Below are 9,992 nucleotides of genomic sequence, written 5' to 3' on the forward strand. Positions count from 1 at the left end.
GTGAAATTGTTCATCGTATTACAAAGTTACTAATAGTGAAATCTGAAACACTTGTCATATGATGATCAACTTCAAAGTAAGAACCTCAAGGTTATTGGTATTTGACCAACAAACCTAGAAGTTATTGATGTTGAAATGTTTTTCTGAATAATGAGGAAAGCTAAAAGAGAAACTGCAAAAGATATTTTGGCAAAAGAAAAGAAAAGACTAGAAAGTCTAGCTCAGGTGTATATAAATGATATACATGTTATGGTTGTATTCCTAGTTAAGTCACACAATGAAATTCTTGGGTATTAGTACCATATTGGTTGGTATGAAGTGTCATACAAAACAACGCAATACAAGAATACAATGGCCTAAGTGACTGACAAGGAATATGATAGGAATGCACGTCTGGAACAAAATAAAGTGTTATTATGTTCATCGTTGGCATTCTATCTAGCCCTTAGAATTTATAATAAAGAACTTAATAATTGTTATTTTGCTCTGGTCAAATGAAAACAATGAGTTGTCCAAATTATGACATTACTCCATGTATGATGGATAAGTTATTATAAATCTTGATGGTGAAACATACATACATAACACTGACGCTAAAAATGCCATAAGGCAAATGATTTGAATTCCACTTATTTGTGGAACCGCAATTTAGGTCATGTTAGAAAGGATCGCATGAAGGAACTCCATGCAAATGGATTTTTGGAGTCATTCGATTTGTTGAATCGTTTGGCACTTGCAAAATATTTTCTAAAAAGTAATGACTGAAATACCGTTCATAGGCCGGGCAACTAACTTAGTGAAAACATACATAATGATATATGTGGTTCACTGGGCATAGTTGTGTGCGGAAGATTCTTCTACTTCATGAAAACTTTCAAACAATGAATTGAGTATATATGTGGATATATTCAATAAGGAAAAATTAGAAACATTTGAATAGGATTCAAATAAATTTCAGCATGAAGTGGAAATCATCGTAATAGAAAAATCAAATATCTATGATTGGATCATGGTGGAAATATTTGAATTACGAGTTTTAGCGAACATCTAAGAGAGTTATGAAATTGTTCTACAACTTACATTTCTTGGAGTATCATAATGATGATATAGTATCCGAGATATGTATCCAAACCTTGTTGGATCAATGATGAGATAAAATATTGATGCCATTATATTTTGTGGATTATGCTTTAGTGACTACCGCTTTTACACTTAATAGAGCATCATCATGATCCGTTGAAATGACACCATACGAGTTATGGTATGGGTATGAATCCTAATAGTCTTTTCTTAAAATTTTGGTATGCATAGCATAAGTAAATAAGTTTACAACCAAAATCGGATGAATGTCTTTGTTGGTTATCCCAGAGAATTGATTGGGAATTCTTCCCACTATGTAGACAAAGACAAAAGTGTTTGTCAATGTTTCTTATTTCCAAGAAATTGTTTCTAGCGAAGTATTTGAGTGGGAGGACAATAGAACTTGATAAGGTTTATGAACCTGAGCATAATGATCAGAGTAGCACAGCATCGGAATTGGTTTCGGAAGTGGCCACGACGATCATGGCTCCCATGACTACAAAGTGTTTTAGCCATGGAGATCGAATTACATATTGAACCTTGTAGGTATGGTTTACTTTGTGATCAAATAAATGATTTGTGGACAAAGGATTGATTTTGAACAATGATAAACCAACTAAAACAAAGAAGTTATGATGGGCCCTGACTCCGTTAAAATGGCCATACGCCATGAAATCCATAATAGATGAATACTTTTTGAAAGTAAATGGATCTATAGACTTGGATGAAATATCATTAAAGAAGCTCGACTTGTCAAAAAATTGTTTACGACAAAGTTCAAAGAGTTGACTACGATAAGATTAGATCTTTCGTAGCAATGCTTATAGTCTATGTGGATTATTCTAGTAATCACTACATATTTCTTTTATGAGATATGCTAGTAGGATGGCAAAATACACTACTTAACAGAAGTATGTATACAAGATACAACCAAGAGTTTTGTTGGTCCATGGAATACTAGATAGGTATACAAACTTCAATTGGATGAAGTAAGTATCACAGAGTTGGAATCTTCACCAGATGAAATAGTCAAAGATTTTTTGATTTCATCAGAGACGATGAAGAGGCTTGCATTTGCAAGAAATTAAGTGGGAGCGCTAAGACACATTTATAATACTTTATGTAGGTGACATATAGTTGGTTATAAATGATGTAATTATATACTTGATTAAAAGGTTTCATTGAGAATTAACTTTAATGAAAGGATATGGACTGAAACAAATTTAGTGTCAAGATCTATGAAGATAGATTGAAACACATAAATAAGTTTAAGTCAAAGTACATATGATGGATATTGAAGTAGTTCAATATAGAAATATTAAGAAAATGTTCTTGTCATGTGAAGGTTTAACAAGACTTGAGTGTATCTGACACTCAATGAGTAAAAACACATGAGTGATTATAGATCACGAATAATATGTACACAATCAGATATCATGTGCTATAAAGTGTTATGAGCATATACCAGAATGATTCATATGATGATCATTGGACGACAGTAAGAATATCCTTGAGTACTTTAGAAGAACTAAGGATATATATATATTTTTGTATGAAGAAATGACAAACAAATCACTGTAAGGTGTTACACCGATATTGGTTTTGTCACATATAAAATACAATTTCAATCTCAAATTAGAACTAAGTGTTGTTTAAAAAATAGCACAATAAGCTAGAAGTTGTCTATGCTAGATTTAGAAGAGTTCTAAATATTGTGACGGATTCTACAAAAGAAGGCAGAGTATGTCATTGTTTTGACAATGACAAAGGATGTTAAGTCAAGAGGTTCTTTGAGAACTTGGTGTAGTTCCGACAGAGTCAGAACTTTGAAGCTATATTGTGTGTGACAATATAAGTGACATATTTCAGACAGCGGAATTAAGGTTCCACCAGAAGATCAAACATATTTAATGCCAACTCATTTGGAAATGAGTGATGCGTTGAGATGCAAATGAATTACAAAATACATACGTTTCTGAACGTGTCAGATTCGATGACTAAAAACCTCTCCCGTGAGCAATACATGATAAAGCACCAGAAGGCCAAGGTGTTATATCTTTACAAATGTAAACTAGATTATTGACTCTAGTGCAAGTGGGAGACTGAAGGAGATATGCCCTAGAGGCAATAATAAAGTGTTTATTATTTATATCTTTATGGTTATGATAAATGTTTATATATCATGCTATAATTGTATTAACCGAAACATTAGTACATGTGTGATATGTAGACAACAAGAAGTCCCTAGTATGCCTCTTAAACTAGCTTGTTGATTAATGGATGATTAGTTTCATAATCATGAACATTGGATGTTATTAATAACAAGGTTATATCATTTTATGAATGATGTAATGGACACACCCAATTAAGCGTAGCATAAGATCTCGTCATTAAGTTATTTGCTATAAGCTTTCGATACATAGTTACCTAGTCCTTATGACCATGAGATCATGTAAATCACTTATACCGGAAAGATACTTTGATTACATCAAACGCCACTGCGTAAATGGGTGGTTATAAAGGTGGGATTAAGTATCCGGAAAGTATGAGTTGAGGCATATGGATCAACAGTGGGATTTGTCCATCCCGATGACGGATAGATATACTCTGGGCCCTCTCGGTGGAATGTCGTCTAATGTCTTGCAAGCATATGAATGAGTTCATAAGAGACCACATACCACGGCATTTAGTAAAGAGTACTTGTCGGAGACGAGGTTGAACAAGGTATAGAGTGATACCGAAGATCAAACCTCGGACAAGTAAAATATCGCGAGACAAAGGGAATTGGTATCGTATGTGAATGGTTCATTCGATCACTAAAGTCATCGTTGAATATGTGGGAGCCATTATGGATCTCCAGATCCCGCTATTGGTTATTGGTCGGAGTGAGTACTCAACCATGTCCGCATAGTTCACGAACCGTAGGGTGACACACTTAAAGTTGGATGTTGAAATGGTAGAACTTGAATATGGAATGGAGTTCGAATATTTGTTCGGAGTCCTGGATGAGATCCCGGACATCACGAGGAGTTTCGGAATGGTCCGGAGAATAAGATTCATATATAGGATGTCATTTTATGTGAATTAAAATGTCGCGGAAGGTTCTATGGAAGGTTCTAGAAGGTTCTAGAAAAGTCCGGAAGAAACCACCAAGGAAGGTGGAGTCCACATGGGACTCCACCTCCATGGCCGGCCAACCCTAGTGGGGGAGGAGTCCCAAGTGGACTCCCCCTTAGGGGGCCGGCCAACCCCCCCATATGGGAGGTGGAACTCCCACCTCTAGTGGGAGTCCTAGCTTGGCTAGGTTTCCCCCTCATATGGAAGGTTTTTGGTTCGGGTCTTATTCGAAGACTTGGACACCAACACTTGGGGATCCACCTATATAATGAGGGGCATAGGGGAGGGGGGCCGGCCACCAAAAAGCCACAAGTTGGCCGCACCCCCTTGAGGCCGGCCACCCCCTCCCAAACCCTAGCCGCCCCCCTCTCCTCCATATCTCCCGCGTAGCTTTAGCGAAGCTCCGCCGGAGTTCTCCACCGCCACCGACACCACGCCGTCGTGCTGTCGGATTCAAGAGGAGCTACTACTTCCGCTGCCCGCTGGAACGGGGAGGTGGATGTCGTCTTCATCAACAACCGAACGTGTGACCGAGTACGGAGGTGCTGCCCGTTCGTGGCGCCGGAAGCGATCGTGATCAAGATCTTCTACGCGCTTTTGCAAGCGGCAAGTGAACGTCTACCGCAGCAACAAGAGCCTCATCTTGTAGGCTTTGGAATCTCTTCAAGGGTGAGACTCGATAACCCCTCGTTGCTACCGTCTTCTAGATTGCATCTTGGCTTGGATTGCGTGTTCGCGGTAGGAATTTTTTTTGTTTTCTATGCAACGTTTTCCTACACCAGGTCCCTGCGTCAGGAGGTTAACTTCATGGTAGCTCATTTGCTACACCGCCATTCTGAGAGCCTGGTGAACACTTTGGAGCGTGTCGCTCTTCGGGTGATCCAGGAAATCATGAGGCATCAGTACTCTCCGTCAGGACCAGCTCTCGGGACTTACCAAGGAGAGATGCCACTCCAGTCCCGTCCACCACTGCCATTCGCGTTGGCAGCACCAGAAGTGCCGAATTCACCGGCATACGTCGTCTACAAGATCGGTGGTGACCCTAGCGACTACCAGTTCTTGCATGAGGCGCCTAAGGAGATCCCTCACGGGTACACGTGCACATACGTGCCAGACTGCAGTAACTGGGTACTCACAAACCAGACTGCAACATCAGGGACTTCTGGAACAACAGGAGGAACTTCGGGAACAGATAGGCGAAAGGGCGGAGTCGGGGGAGCCAGGGGGCTCCCTCCCCACATCTGGGCGCGGCCAGGGGGGCACCCGCGCCGCCTTATGGTGTGGGGGCCCTGGGCCTCCTCTCCGTCCCCCCTTCGGTGTTTTGGTCCGTCTCGGTGAAATAAGATGTTTGGCTTTTGTTTCGTCGAATTCCGAGAATATTGTCCGAACAGCCTTTCTGGAACCAAAAACAGCAGAAAACAGGAACTGGCACTTCGGCATCTTGTTAGTAGGTTAGTTCCGGAAAATGCATAAAATCATTATAAAGTGTGAGCAAAACATGTAGGTATTGTCATAAAACTAGCATGGAACATCAGAAATTATAGATACGTTTGAGACGTATCAAGCATCCCCAAGCTTAGTTCCTACTCGCCCTCGAGTAGGTAAACGATAACAAGGATAATTTCTTAAGTGACATGCTACCAACATGATCTTGATCAATACTATTGTAAAGCATATGAGATGAATGAAGTGATTCGAAGCAATGGTAAAGACAATGACTAAACAACTGAATCATATAGCAAAGACTTTTCATGAATAGTACTTTCAAGACAAGCATCAATAAGTCTTGCATAAGAGTTAACTCATAAAGCAATAGATTCAAAGTAAAAGGCACTGAAGCAACACAAAGGATGATTAAGTTTCAGCAATTGCTTTCAACTTGTAACATGTATATCTCATGGATAGTTGTCAACATAAAGCAATATAACAAGTGCAATAAGTAAACATGTAAGAATCAATGCACACAGTTGACACAAGTGTTTGCTTCTAAGATAGAAAGAAGTAGGTAAACTGACTCAACATAAAGTAAAAGAAAGGCCCCTTCGCAGAGGGAAGCATGGATTACTATTTTTGTGCTAGAGCTTTTATTTTGAAAACATAGAAACAATTTTGTCAACGGTAGTAATAATTCATATGTGTTATGCATAAGACATCCTATAAGTTGCAAGCCTCATGCATAGAATACCAATAGTGCTCGCACCTTGTCCTAATTAGCTTGGATTTCCATGGATTATCATTGCATTACATATGTTTCAACCAAGTGTCACAAAGGGGTACCTCTATGCCGCCTGTACAAAGGTCCAAGGAGATAGATCGCATTTGATTTCTCGTTTTTGATATATCTCAACTAAGGACATCCATACCAGGACAACATAGAAAACAGATAATGGACTCCTCTTTAATGCTTAAGCATTCAACAACAGATAATATTCTCATAAGAGATTGAGGATTAATGTCCAACTGAAACTTCCACCATGATTCATGGCTTTAGTTAGCGGCCCAATGTTCTTCTCTAACAATATGCATACTCAAACCATTTGATCATGGTAAATCACCCTTACTTCAGACAAGACGAACATGCATAGCAACTCACATGATATTCAACAAAGGTGTAATAGTTGATGGCGTCCCTAGAAACATGGTTACCGCTCAACAAGCAACTTATAAGAAATAAGATACATAGCAACATATTCTTTACCACAATAGTTTTTAAGGCTATTTTCCCATGAGCTATGTATTGCAAAGACAAGGAATGAAATTTTAAAGGTAGCACTCAAGTAATTTACTTTGGAATGGCAGAGAAATACCACATAGTAGGTAGGTATGCTGGACACAAATGGCATAGGTTTTGGCTCAAGGTTTTGGATGCACGAGAAGTATTCCCTCTCAGTACAAGGCTTTGGCTAGCAAGGTTGTTTGAAGCAAACACAAGTATGAACCGGTACAACAAAACTTACATAAGAACATATTGCAAGCATTATAAGACTCTACACTGTCTTCCTTGTTGTTCAAACACTTCACCAGAAAATATCTAGACTTTAGAGAGACCAATCATGCAAACCAAATTTCAACAAGCTCTATGGTAGTTCTTCATTAATAGGTGCAAAGTACATGATGCAAGAGCTTAAACATGATCTATTTGAGAAAAACTATTGCCAAGTATCAAATTATTCAAGACAATATACCAATTACCACATGAAGCATTTGCTGTTTCCAACCAAATAGCAATTAACGAAGCGGTTTCAACTCCGCAATGAACATTAAAAGTAAAAGCGAAGAACACTAGTGTTCATATGAAAAAGCGGAGCGTGTCTCTCTCCCACACAAGGTATGATCCAATTTATTCAGAGAACTAAGATAACAAAATGAAAATAAAAGCACATAGACGCTCCAAGTAAAATACATAAGATGTGACGGAATAAAAATATAGTTTCACTAGAGGTGACCTGATAAGTTGTTGATGAAGAAGGGGATGCCTTGGGCATCCCCAAGCTTAGACGCTTGGGTCTTCTTGAAATATGCAGGGATGAACCACGGGAGCATCCCCAAGCTTAGACTCTTCACTCTTCTTGATCACATTATATCACCCTTCTCTCTTGACCCTTGAAAACTTCCGCCACACCAAACTTCTCATAAACTTCATTAGAGGGTTAGCGCATAATCAAAAATTCACATGTTCAGCGATGACACAATCATTCTTAACACTTCTGGACATTACCCAAAGCTACTGAAAGTTAATGGAACAAAGAAATCCGTTCAACATAGCAAAAGAGGCAATGTGAAATAAAAGGCAGAATCTGTCAAAACAGAGCAGTCCGTAAATACGAATTTTTTAGTGGCACTTAACAGGCTCAGATGAAAAAGCTCAAAACTAATGAAAGTTGCGTACATATCTGAGGATCACGCACGTAAATTGGCAGATTTTTTTTGATTCTTCTACAGAGAGATCTACCCAAATTCGTGACAGGTAGAAATCTGTTTCTGCACAGCAATCCAAATCTAGTATCAACTTAACTATTAGAGACTTTACTTGGCACAACAATGCAATAAAGTAAAGATAAGGAGAGGTTGCTACAATAGTAACAACTTCCAAGACACAACAAAACAGTAGCAAAATAAAAACATGGGTTATCTCCCAAGAAGTGCTTTCTTTATAGCCATTAAGATGTGCTCGGTAATTTTAATGATGCTCTCGCAAGAAATAAGAATTGAAGCAAAAGAGAGCATCAAGAAGCAAATTCAAAACACATTTAAGCCTAACCCACTTCCTATGCATAAGAATCTTGTACACAAATAAATTCATGAAGAACAAAGTGACAAGCATAGGAAGATAAAACACGAGTAACTTCAAAATTCTCAACATAAAGAGGGGAAACTTAATATTATTAAGATGCATATAACCATGTTTCCCTCTCTCATAATAACTTTCAGTAGCATCATTGATGAAATCCACAATATATCCATCACTTAAAACATTCTTATCATGGTTCATGTGCATAAAAGTATCATTATTTTTGGCATAAGAAAAACTCTTCTCATTAATAGTAATTGGAGCAGGATCATTATCAAGAATTTGAACACGGTAAACAAGTTCCATACTAAGGGAATGGTTTTTGGCAATCCCATCATAACTATGACAAGTTTCATAAGGATAATTATAACATGTATCATATCCATCTCTATAACGATTATCTAAACCAGAATATATAATATCATCATTCTCACTAAAAGTAAAGGTCTCAAATATAGGATCTTCAAGCACAACATCCCCAAGCTTAGAGCTTTCAATATCAACGTTTGAGGGAACATGAATAGTGCTAACATCATTACTTTCATAATCAGTACCAAAGAGATTTCCAATATCAAAGGTAGTGTGCTCTTTCAAATCATGATCACTAATATGGGTAAAGGGCATAAGAAGATCATTGTACTCAGATTCATTATCATAATAATCATTAGGAGCAACATACTTGCGGTTACCTATCGTTATCTCATACACGCGGGGATATGCAGTTACCTCTTTCTTCTTATTCCCCCTCTTCTTCCTCTTCTTCGTTTCCTTCTTCTTCTTTTCCTTCTCCTCGTTCCCTTCTTTAGGAGGGAGAGGCTTGATGGGAGGCTTCTCCACATAACCTGATTTATTTCCAGAAACAATAGAAGAAACTTGGGAGGATTCCTCCTTTTCATTAATAAGTTCAAAACACACAGCGGTCCTATCATATTTTGGCAAAGTGTCATCTTCTAAAATATTTTGTATGTAAGTATTTGTATGGCAATTATTAATGCAATAAGAAAGACACCCATGAAGGACACTATTAATATCAAGATCATTCATATCTAACAAAGAAATTTTTCTTGATAACTCTTCACACCACAAAAATAAAGTAAGTTCATCATGCTGATTAGGAGTAATTTTATCATCACAATACAAATTTGCAGCACTCATGAGGTTCGAATTATCATTGGAGGAGCATTGAAAATTAAAATGACCCACTCTATGGCAAAGTTCACAAATAAAAGGATAGAGGGCACAAACTTTTTCACCAAGATCATCTAGAGCCCTGGACCACTTTCTAGTTTTTTCATTCCTGTGATGGATACAATATTCTTCTTCAGTTTTATTCTTTTCACAAGGTCTATGAACTCCACAAAAATTAACATGCTTATAGGAAATAGCATTTTCAGAAGTTTGAACATGTTCATTGCAATCATTAATAACAGTTTCATCCTTCATGCAAGTGTCTTTAAAAGGTTCATGATACTTATCAAAATTCTTCCTAGGCAATTCAAAATGA

Source organism: Lolium perenne, chromosome 7 (genome assembly GCF_019359855.2).
Source record: "Lolium perenne isolate Kyuss_39 chromosome 7, Kyuss_2.0, whole genome shotgun sequence".
NCBI classification, from domain to species: domain Eukaryota; kingdom Viridiplantae; phylum Streptophyta; class Magnoliopsida; order Poales; family Poaceae; genus Lolium; species Lolium perenne.